This window comes from Anomaloglossus baeobatrachus, unplaced genomic scaffold (genome assembly GCF_048569485.1).
Source record: "Anomaloglossus baeobatrachus isolate aAnoBae1 unplaced genomic scaffold, aAnoBae1.hap1 Scaffold_608, whole genome shotgun sequence".
NCBI lineage: Eukaryota > Metazoa > Chordata > Amphibia > Anura > Aromobatidae > Anomaloglossus > Anomaloglossus baeobatrachus.
In genome coordinates, this window is record NW_027444973.1 from 142,901 (window position 1) to 155,674 (window position 12,774).

The 12,774-nt window shown below is 43.1% G+C and overlaps 1 pseudogene; it reads right to left on the reverse strand.

Moving 5' to 3' along the window:
• Positions 1 to 276: 276 nt before the first annotated feature.
• LOC142285661 (U2 spliceosomal RNA) lies at positions 277 to 483 on the reverse strand (annotated as a pseudogene).
• Between the last annotated feature and the right edge of the window lie 12,291 nt (positions 484 to 12,774).

Below are 12,774 nucleotides of genomic sequence, written 5' to 3' on the forward strand. Positions count from 1 at the left end.
ATTCAATTGCAAATGATCTAGATAAGACTGAGAATAAGATACTGCACGGGACATAGCAGAGTTGGTCAAGTTGAGTGGAGATGAGTTTGCTATTTGGCACAGCTTTTTGCATCAATAAAGCAAGTAAAAGGTGTGAAAGATAAAAAAAAGGGTGAAAGTGTGAAAAGTGAATTGGCCAAATTGAGGTGCATATAAAGTTTTTGCTTTCTTTCAATTCACTAATGGGGCTCATTTGAATCAGGTGAATTGAGCTCTGCTTTTGGAAACTGGGTTAAGAAGGGGTGCACCGGTCCTGGAGGTACTGCAATACCAGGTCAATGCGTGGAGTGGACAGAGCAAGATTTTTTCCATCTCCTTGTTCTAAAAATCCATTTAATATATGGTCCCCAGAGAGGGGACGTATCAGATATTAAACTGATAAGAACAGATTTAATTTTTTTTTTTTTCTGTTTATCAGTAGGACTTCAAAATAACAAAGGTGATCGCCTCCCGTTGCCTGGGAACCGTCCAGGCACGAGAGGGCTATGTGTCACCAGAAGGCGCACACACTTCCTCAAGGCCGGCAGACGTGCAATCCCAGGCACCTTCCAGTACCGACCAAGGTAGCGTCCTCCGAAACTACACTTGATCTTAGCCAAAAGGCCGAGAAGCTATAACCCGAATTGGTTACGGCCTTGAGTGGCACCCTGGCCTATACCGGACACATCTTAGGGAGAGGGAGACAAACCCACGCCTACAGAAGACATTTTGTCACCCAAGCCAACCCTTGAAAAGGCTGTTTTGCAGAGCAAAAACAAGAAGAATGGTGCTTTTTGCAGCCGCCGCCCACTGCAATGAATCTGAATAACTCCTCCTTTTGGACACAAGCACCTCCCCTCCCCCTTGCAGTCTTTCCAATTCATGATACAAAAAGACGGACGGACAGGACAGGACAGGCTGCCTGACTTTCCGTCACTGCCACCCTTTGCCATCCTTGCCCGTAGAAAGCCCTTTCATCATCCCCAAACCCTAATCTTTTCCCTTCCCTTCCCAGATGCGTCTCACTCCCTTTTATTAGGAAGTGAGCGCAGCCTTTTCTCCGTTCTGCACATGCGCGACGTTAAACACAAATGCGCAGGCGTGCGTTCCATTACCCTCACTGCATTCCACTCCCATACAGGAAGTGGGCGCAGCTATTACTACGGTCGCACATAAAAGAACCCACGGCCACCACTGCACATAGCTGACTCCACCACAGGACACCCACTTCTACACCAACGCAGGTAAGACAGGATCGGCACCTCTATGCTCCCGTTACAATCAGGCTCAGTCACCATGTGATAACGCTCTCAACTCTTTAGTTGCAGGCTCCCCTTGCTTCACCTCCACTGGCTGTGCTGCCATTTCCTCTCCCACCTGGAAGGTATACTTTATTCCACTATTTTCCTGTTTCTCTATTCCCCCTTTTCCCATAACCTACTTTTATCTGCATTTGTGGGGTATCTATATGCTATTTACATCATAGTTTTATTCATTAATATGGAAGGGAAGAGTGCCCATGAGAGTGTTGAACTGCGGAGAGCAAGAGATTAAGCTGCTCCGATTTGCCACCATTGATAAGCTGTTCTCAGTAGATACACATGCTATCCAAACAGCAGCATCCACCATTGCTTCAGCCCACCCATTCAGTGACAGCTCACCAAGTCAGCCAGAGGAGTGGTGTAAGGAATTACACGTAGGCACTGACTCCACACCTTCACATCACAAGAAGGGGGTCTACAAGCTAGTGCAAGAATACGAGCAAGTCTTCAGCAAACATCCGCTAGACTTTTGAAGAATAAAAGGGGTCAAACACTACATCCCCACAAGTGCACACCCACCCATCAAAGAGAGATATAAGCCAAAACTACCTGCACATTACCAGTGTACCAAGGACATGTTGAGCAACATGAAGGAGGCTGGGGTTATCCGTGACAGTTGTAGCCTCTGGGCAGCTCCGTTGGTCCTGTTAAAGAAGAAGGACAGCACCACTCCCCTGTATTGAGGAATAGCTAGCTGCATTGAGAACTGCAAATTATTTTTCTACCCTTGATCTCACTAGTCGCTATTGGCAAGTGTCCGTTGCTGAGGCAGACCGGGAGAAGACCGCCTTTGCCACCCCGATGGGTCTCTGCGAGTTCAAAAGCATGCCCTTCGAGCTGTGCAATTTGCCAGGAACCTTCCAGAGGCTGATGGAATGCTGCTTGGGACACCGAAACTTTGAAACGGTACTGCTATACCTTTATGATGTTATTGTTTATTCTAAAGCAAACAAGATTTTAGGGTGTATAAAAAGGGAGATTAGATCCGGTGATCCCAACGTATTGTTACCCCTCTATAAATCACTTGTAAGGCCACATCTGGAATATGGGGTAAAGTCCTGAGCAGGTTGATAACCATTGGTTTGAGCATGGTAGGGTGTAGTGCGCATCTTCCTGCATCGGTAAAAGCTGCAGAAGTCCTTGAAGATTTCCGCTTCAAAGGCTGTGCCTTGATCTGTGAGGACTCTCTCTGAGTAGCCATGAGGTCTGCATAAGTGTGCTTGGAAGACCTTCGCTGCAGTATGGGCCATTAGATCTTTGACTTGTACCACAACCATAAATCTCGAGTAGTTGTCTACCATCGTAAGTGCATACGTGAGCTCGCCTCGATATTCTGCAACAAAACTCCCTTTTTCGATTTCAGTTTCAGCAAACACTCCTCTTCCTGTAGAAAATATTTATCATTACCTAAGACAGTCATTCTAATGCATGACAATATTAAGGCAATTTAGTTAAAACTTGTTTTAACTCACCTTTAAGGGGATTGATGTATTTCATGGTCAATCCAGGTTTGTCAGTGATGGCACTGACATAATGTATGGCGTCTTTTTCGGGCGTTATCCTTTGCCTTTTCATTGTGAAAATCCAGTTGCCTATATCAAAGCAAATTCTACTACTTGTAAAGTATGCAGAAAATGAAATGTAGAACATATAACATCAACTGCTTAGGAACGCATCATAGGTTAGTACTTAAAAGGATATTGTCATGTTCTAGTCATAATGCAAGCTGGACATTTTTCATGTTACCCTGTAATCGCCGGCCTGTTCTAATGCTCACAAGCCAAGATATAGGCTCAGCTGCTAAGGCTTCCCTCTGCCTTCTGAATGAAACTTGAATATGTCTGGGTCACTGTGTATATAGCAGGTGCTCAGAAAAAATAAGAGTCAATTCAATAGAAATAGCTCTGGCACACTATAGTGATCAATAACGTAAGAAAAGAACTCTTGGAATGCTGAAAATTCTTTATTTGTGCAAAAGGATAATTCATCCAACGTTTCGACCTTGTTTTTAGGTCTTTATCAAGGATAAAGTTATCTGTTATCTAAGATCATAAAGGGTTACAAAACCATATAAACACGTAATTAGTACATAGTACAACATAACAGTACAATATATTGCTACTTGAGAGTACAATGGGTCAAATGACCATGATGCACATACAAAAAATTTTTCCAAAGCCATAGTGAAAACATTTGTACTGAGGAAAGAAAATTTCCACATGACCTATCTGGAGAAACATTCTGGATCAAACAACCAAAAATAGTCAAGCAGGTAAATACACACCTATATGGATAACAGGATGATATGTGTTCAATTGTATAGCGTCATTGCCATTAAGGTACAAATGGAAAACTTGCAATCCTATATAGTGAAGGAAATGAACACATATCATATCAAAGAACACAGGAACATGGGTGTGAGAAAAACCTCAATGTTTATACTTTGTTCTTTATAATGGTGTGAACATGTATATGTCTCAGTACCTTATGCACTTGAGAATTCTAGTGAGTAGATCATGAAAGCCTATTTCAGAACTGGAATCGGTAAATAATTGTAGGTGGAATCTAAATGAAAAGATGGTACAAGTGTTATCATGACACGTGGGCTATAACACAATGGACCGTGTGACAAAGAAGAAAGGAGAGAAAGAAGAGGAAGAAAATGCAACTACCTGTAACATTACGTGATAGTCACTGGTAAGTATCACTTGACAATTCAAGTGAAAAAGGATTCCTTTATTAAAGGGTTCTCAGTCGCCTCAGGATCATGAAATACTAGGGTAAATGATATGAGAATGGGTAAGAAGCACCACTAAAGGAAATATGAGATGCAGGACATATATCTATAAACCCCTGAACTACATGATAGAAATAAAAAGAAGAAAAAAGAAAAAAAAGAAGAAAGAAGAAGAACACATAGAATGCGGAAAGAGAATGGGTACAACTACCTGAGTTACTGCAGGGAGGCCCCTGGTTGGTATTGTGAGGGTTAGTGGAATTCCTTCACTGAAGGGTTCTCAGTTGCCTCAGGTTCGTGAAAAATGCTATAGACAAATAATGCCCGGAGAAAAGGGGTTCATATACAGCGAATAATGGTAATACAAGGTACATGTGTCACATGTAATAGTATATATATATATATTGTACTAAGCTCTACACCAGAAATAGAAAGTAGTCCCTCTGCCTTCTGTCTAGGTGCCCTGAGTTATGTCCTGTAAACTGTCACAGGGACCCAGACACACATGTGTAGTAGGGGAATATCCCTGCTGAGATGCCAGTGCTAGAGCACTCGTTTGCTGTGGAGTTGAACGCTATGTGAGCAGTTCTTACCTTCAATGAGCAGAAGTCTCTTTTTTCAGATTTCAATATCTCTGTGGGTATCTGGCAGAAATATGGAATACTCTTTACTGCTAAGACCCTGTACACCACTCCCACTAAAGGGGGCTTTACACGCTGCGACATCGCTAATGCGGAGTCGTTGGGGTCACGGAATTTGTGACGCACATCCGGCCGCATTAGCGATGTTGCTGCGTGTGACACCGATGAGCGATTTTGCATCGCTGCAAAAACGTGCAAAATCGCTCATCGGTGACATGGGTCTCCATTCTCGATTATCGTTACTGCAGCAGTAACGATGTAGTTCGTCGCTCCTGCGGCAGCACACATCGCTCCGTGTGACACCGCAGAAACGAGGAACCTCTCCTTACCTGCCTCCCAGCCGCTATGAGGAAGGAAGGAGGTGGGCGGGATGTTCCGGCCACTCATCTCCGCCCCTCCGCTGCTATTGGGCGGTCGCTCAGTGACGTCGCTGTGACGCCGCACGGACCGCCCCCTTAGAAAGGAGGCGGTTCGCCGGTCACAGCGACGTCGCCGGGCAGGTAAGTATGTGTGACGGGTCTGGTCGGTGTTGTGCAGCATGGGCAGCGATTTGCCCGTGTCGCGCAACAGATGGGGGCGGGTATCCACACTAGCGATATCGGGACCGATATCGCAGTGTGTAAAGTAGCCTTTAATAAACTGTGTAAAGGATTTTAAGTAAAAATCCACAATAAACCAGCGCTAGATGGGTTTTTATAATTTTATCAATAGACCACAAATAAAAAATTTTTTGCTATCCTTGTTTCAAGACAGAGTATTTGATAATATACAATACACTGATTATTACTAAAACCAAGGACCACATAAAACAAGGACCACATAAAATAAAAAATGAAAGTAATGAGAATAAAATTCTTTTGTATAACCAATTAACTTCGAGGTGATACAATATTCACATTGATTTAGTTTTACCAGTCTAATGTAATTCCCCGGCCGGTGGCATATATTTTGTTTGGTTAATAATTTAGACTTATACAATGAAAGATGTACTATACCACCCCTGGCTAACTTACAAGTTTTAAGTTGTACAATATAAGTTTGCGACGTTATATTCATATATAGGAAGGCAAACAATATTGGCAATTTAGTGGCACCCACCATACGTAATCTTACAGCACCTAATAAGGGAGGATTATTTGGCCTGAAAGGTTTTTTTCCATGCAAAAGCTGTATAGTATGTAAGAATACAAAAAATATTTCACGGAAATCCTTCTTACAGGGGCAGTCAGAAGTCATGATTAGAGAATTTATTACATGTCAATCAAAGGGAGTAGTATATTGCATTCAATGTCCCTGTCAGAAAAAATACATTGGGAGAACTATTAGACCCCTATGGAAAAGGGTGGGTGAGCATATTAGAAGTGTTAAAAATAAATGTACTAAGCACCCCCTATCCAGACATTATGTGTTAAAACATGGAGGGTCCTTTAAAGGATCCCAAGTATGGGGTGTACAAAAAATAACTAAGGATTGGAGAGGTGGCGATTTCATTAAAAAAATGTCACGAGCAGAAAGCCAATGGATTTTTGAATTGAACACCTTGAAACCATATGGACTCAATAATGATATAAAACTGTTTGCTTTTAATTAAATTATATTTTTATAGGTAGAGGAGTAATAGGTACTGATAATAATACGGAGAGAAGGAAAAAAAAAAAAAAAAAAAAAAAAAAGCGATTGTCATGGAGATATATGTGTATATATGCATAATATATATTAAAATTGGTGCTTCACTTGCCCAAGGTTGATGTAGATATAAGGGGCTTTTCATATTATAGCAAATTTATATTACACCTTTATGATGTCCTTTTGTTAAATTTATTGTTGAAAAAAAGCATATGCATATATACACATTGTCTTCCCAGTATATGATGATACAAGCAAGGCTATATATAGGTCTTTTTAGAAAAACCTTTAGAAAAACCTTTGCACATAATTATATTATATGGCTATTATGAACGGTCTTTCACAAATTGATATATGTAGTGGTCATTGAATGTTGGTTGAATTTAAACATTGTTTAATTTTATGCAAATTATAACCAATTAAATATATGCATAAATAGTGCTCTAGGCAACAGCTGAGTTATCCTTGAGGAAGGGGGCCGTTACACGCCCCCGAAACGCGCGTCGGATCAGGACTCTGTTTTTGCCTACCTCACCTGTGCGGTGATAACCTGCCAAGTAATCTCTCCCTCGTGTGGAATCAACCGGCTTCCACTGGACACGGTACGGATTGCCTGCTGGAGAGGTTGAGAGGTTACCGCTGACATTTCCTTTGTCTGCAACCAGGATACATTGGTACCTCCAGCGGTTCTGCATTGCTCGTTTGGAAGCGGATCGGAGCCTTGTGTGGTGCTAACCTGCCAAGCAACTTCCTCCTGTGTGGAATCAGTCAGCTGACACTGGATACGGTCTGGACTGCCCGCTGGAGAGGCTGAGTAGTTACCGCTGATCTTATTGTTGTCCGCAGCCAACATCTTGGTGCTTTCAGTGGCTTCGTACTGCTTGATTTCGAAAGTACATTTGGGAGAATACGGGACCGGCTGGTTTGTGGCCTTGTGAAGTGTTATAAAGGCTCTGTAAAGAGGGATGTCGGTAACCATACATCTCCCCCAGAGCCAGCACTAGTCGCGGCCACTGGCCTCAAAACGTCCGCTCTGGAAGTCTAACAGGTCAATCCTGTACATAGCGGTTCCAGCCTAATCAACGGAGAAATCCGGGGTGTTTTTTGCGGTCAAGTTGTTGTGAGGTTTATTCCCCCACGCCCTGGGGGCGAATATAACGTCGCAAACTTATATTGTACAACTTAAAACTTGTAAGTTAGCCAGGGGTGGTATAGTACATCTTTCATTGTATAAGTCTAAATTATTAACCAAACAAAATATATGCCACCGGCCGGGGCATTACATTAGACTAGTAAAACTAAATCAATGTGAATATTGTATCACCTCGAAGTTAATTGGTTATACAAAAGAATTTTATTCTCATTACTTTCATTTTTTATTTTATGTGGTCCTTGTTTTATGTGGTCCTTGGTTTTAGTAATAATCAGTGTATTGTATATTAGCAAATACTCTGTCTTGAAACAAGGATAGCAAAAAAATTTTTATTTGTGGTCTATTAATAAAATTATAAAAACCCATCTAGCGCTGGTTTATTGTGGATTTTTACTTAAAATCCTTTACACAGTTTATTAAAGGCTACTTTACACACTGCGATATCGGTCCCGATATCGCTAGTGTGGATACCCGCCCCCATCTGTTGCGCGACACGGGCAAATCGCTGCCCATGCTGCACAACACCGACCAGACCCGTCACACATACTTACCTGCCCGGCGACGTCACTGTGACCGGCGAACCGCCTCCTTTCTAAGGGGGCGGTCCGTGCGGCGTCACAGCGACGTCACTGAGCGACCGCCCAATAGCAGCGGAGGGGCGGAGATGAGTGGCCGGAACATCCCGCCCACCTCCTTCCTTCCTCATAGCGGCTGGGAGGCAGGTAAGGAGAGGTTCCTCGTTTCTGCGGTGTCACACGGAGCGATGTGTGCTGCCGCAGGAGCGACGAACTACATCGTTACTGCTGCAGTAACGATAATCGAGAATGGAGACCCATGTCGCCGATGAGCGATTTTGCACGTTTTTGCAGCGATGCAAAATCGCTCATCGGTGTCACACGCAGCAACATCGCTAATGCGGCCGGATGTGCGTCACAAATTCCGTGACCCCAACGACTCCGCATTAGCGATGTCGCAGCGTGTAAAGCCCCCTTTAGTGGGAGTGGTGTACAGGGTCTTAGCAGTAAAGAGTATTCCATATTTCTGCCAGATACCCACAGAGATATTGAAATCTGAAAAAAGAGACTTCTGCTCATTGAAGGTAAGAACTGCTCACATAGCGTTCAACTCCACAGCAAACGAGTGCTCTAGCACTGGCATCTCAGCAGGGATATTCCCCTACTACACATGTGTGTCTGGGTCCCTGTGACAGTTTACAGGACATAACTCAGGGCACCTAGACAGAAGGCAGAGGGACTACTTTCTATTTCTGGTGTAGAGCTTAGTACAATATATATATATATACTATTACATGTGACACATGTACCTTGTATTACCATTATTCGCTGTATATGAACCCCTTTTCTCCGGGCATTATTTGTCTATAGCATTTTTCACGAACCTGAGGCAACTGAGAACCCTTCAGTGAAGGAATTCCACTAACCCTCACAATACCAACCAGGGGCCTCCCTGCAGTAACTCAGGTAGTTGTACCCATTCTCTTTCCGCATTCTATGTGTTCTTCTTCTTTCTTCTTTTTTTTCTTTTTTCTTCTTTTTATTTCTATCATGTAGTTCAGGGGTTTATAGATATATGTCCTGCATCTCATATTTCCTTTAGTGGTGCTTCTTACCCATTCTCATATCATTTACCCTAGTATTTCATGATCCTGAGGCGACTGAGAACCCTTTAATAAAGGAATCCTTTTTCACTTGAATTGTCAAGTGATACTTACCAGTGACTATCACGTAATGTTACAGGTAGTTGCATTTTCTTCCTCTTCTTTCTCTCCTTTCTTCTTTGTCACACGGTCCATTGTGTTATAGCCCACGTGTCATGATAACACTTGTACCATCTTTTCATTTAGATTCCACCTACAATTATTTACCGATTCCAGTTCTGAAATAGGCTTTCATGATCTACTCACTAGAATTCTCAAGTGCATAAGGTACTGAGACATATACATGTTCACACCATTATAAAGAACAAAGTATAAACATTGAGGTTTTTCTCACACCCATGTTCCTGTGTTCTTTGATATGATATGTGTTCATTTCCTTCACTATATAGGATTGCAAGTTTTCCATTTGTACCTTAATGGCAATGACGCTATACAATTGAACACATATCATCCTGTTATCCATATAGGTGTGTATTTACCTGCTTGACTATTTTTGGTTGTTTGATCCAGAATGTTTCTCCAGATAGGTCATGTGGAAATTTTCTTTCCTCAGTACAAATGTTTTCACTATGGCTTTGGAAAAATTTTTTGTATGTGCATCATGGTCATTTGACCCATTGTACTCTCAAGTAGCAATATATTGTACTGTTATGTTGTACTATGTACTAATTACGTGTTTATATGGTTTTGTAACCCTTTATGATCTTAGATAACTTTATCCTTGATAAAGACCTAAAAACAAGGTCGAAACGTTGGATGAATTATCCTTTTGCACAAATAAAGAATTTTCAGCATTCCAAGAGTTCTTTTCTTACGTTATTGATCACTATAGTGTGCCAGAGCTATTTCTATTGAATTGACTCTTATTTTTTCTGAGCACCTGCTATATACACAGTGACCCAGACATATTCAAGTTTCATTCAGAAGGCAGAGGGAAGCCTTAGCAGCTGAGCCTATATCTTGGCTTGTGAGCATTAGAACAGGCCGGCGATTACAGGGTAACATGAAAAATGTCCAGCTTGCATTATGACTAGAACATGACAATATCCTTTTAAGTACTAACCTATGATGCGTTCCTAAGCAGTTGATGTTATATGTTCTACATTTCATTTTCTGCATACTTTACAAGTAGTAGAATTTGCTTTGATATAGGCAACTGGATTTTCACAATGAAAAGGCAAAGGATAACGCCCGAAAAAGACGCCATACATTATGTCAGTGCCATCACTGACAAACCTGGATTGACCATGAAATACATCAATCCCCTTAAAGGTGAGTTAAAACAAGTTTTAACTAAATTGCCTTAATATTGTCATGCATTAGAATGACTGTCTTAGGTAATGATAAATATTTTCTACAGGAAGAGGAGTGTTTGCTGAAACTGAAATCGAAAAAGGGAGTTTTGTTGCAGAATATCGAGGCGAGCTCACGTATGCACTTACGATGGTAGACAACTACTCGAGATTTATGGTTGTGGTACAAGTCAAAGATCTAATGGCCCATACTGCAGCGAAGGTCTTCCAAGCACACTTATGCAGACCTCATGGCTACTCAGAGAGAGTCCTCACAGATCAAGGCACAGCCTTTGAAGCGGAAATCTTCAAGGACTTCTGCAGCTTTTACCGATGCAGGAAGATGCGCACTACACCCTACCATGCTCAAACCAATGGTTATCAACCTGCTCAGGACTTTACCCCATATTCCAGATGTGGCCTTACAAGTGATTTATAGAGGGGTAACAATACGTTGGGATCACCGGATCTAATCTCCCTTTTTATACACCCTAAAATCTTGTTTGCTTTAGAATAAACAATAACATCATAAAGGTATAGCAGTACCGTTTCAAAGTTTCGGTGTCCCAAGCAGCATTCCATCAGCCTCTGGAAGGTTCCTGGCAAATTGCACAGCTCGAAGGGCATGCTTTTGAACTCGCAGAGACCCATCGGGGTGGCAAAGGCGGTCTTCTCCCGGTCTGCCTCAGCAACGGACACTTGCCAATAGCGACTAGTGAGATCAAGGGTAGAAAAATAATTTGCAGTTCTCAATGCAGCTAGCTATTCCTCAATACAGGGGAGTGGTGCTGTCCTTCTTCTTTAACAGGACCAACGGAGCTGCCCAGAGGCTACAACTGTCACGGATAACCCCAGCCTCCTTCATGTTGCTCAACATGTCCTTGGTACACTGGTAATGTGCAGGTAGTTTTGGCTTATATCTCTCTTAGATGGGTGGGTGTGCACTTGTGGGGATGTAGTGTTTGACCCCTTTTATTCTTCAAAAGTCTAGCGGATGTTTGCTGAAGACTTGCTCGTATTCTTGCACTAGCCTGTAGACCCCCTTCTTGTGATGTGAAGGTGTGGAGTCAGTGCCTACGTGTAATTCCTTACACCACTCCTCTGGCTGACTTGGTGAGCTGTCACTGAATGGGTGGGCTGAAGCAATGGTGGATGCTGCTGTTTGGATAGCATGTGTATCTACTGAGAACAGCTTATCAATGGTGGCAAATCGGAGCAGCTTAATCTCTTGCTCTCTGCAGTTCAACACTCTCATGGGCACTCTTCCCTTCCATATTAATGAATAAAACTATGATGTAAATAGCATATAGATACCCCACAAATGCAGATAAAAGTAGGTTATGGGAAACGGGGGAAGAGAGAAACAGGAAAATAGTGGAATAAAGTATACCTTCCAGGTGGGAGAGGAAATGGCAGCACAGCCAGTGGAGGTGAAGCAAGGGGAGCCTGCAACTAAAGAGTTGAGAGCGTTATCACATGGTGACTGAGCCTGATTGTAACGGGAGCATAGAGGTGCCGATCCTGTCTTACCTGCGTTGGTGTAGAAGTGGGTGTCCTGTGGTGGAGTCAGCTATGTGCAGTGGTGGCCGTGGGTTCTTTTATGTGCGACCGTAGTAATAGCTGCGCCCACTTCCTGTATGGGAGTGGAATGCAGTGAGGGTAATGGAACGCACGCCTGCGCATTTGTGTTTAACGTCGCGCATGTGCAGAACGGAGAAAAGGCTGCGCTCACTTCCTAATGAAAGGGAGTGAGACGCATCTGGGAAGGGAAGGGAAAAGATTAGGGTTTGGGGATGATGAAAGGGCTTTCTACGGGCAAGGATGGCAAAGGGTGGCAGTGACGGAAAGTCAGGCAGCCTGTCCTGTCCTGTCCTGTCCGTCCGTCTTTTTGTATCATGAATTGGAAAGACTGCAAGGGGGAGGGGAGGTGCTTGTGTCCAAAAGGAGGAGTTATTCAGATTCATTGCAGTGGGTGCAAAAAGCACCATTCTTCTTGTTTTTGCTCTGCAAAACAGCCTTTTCAAGGGTTGGCTTGGGTGACAAAATGTCTTCTGTAGGCGTGGGTTTGTCTCCCTCTCCCTAAGATGTGTCCGGTATAGGCCAGGGTGCCACTCAAGGCCGTAACCAATTCGGGTTATAGCTTCTCGGCCTTTTGGCTAAGATCAAGTGTAGTTTCGGAGGACGCTACCTTGGTCGGTACTGGAAGGTGCCTGGGATTGCACGTCTGCCGGCCTTGAGGAAGTGTGTGCGCCTTCTGGTGACACATAGCCCTCTTGTGCCTGGACGGTTCCCAGGCAACGGGAGGCG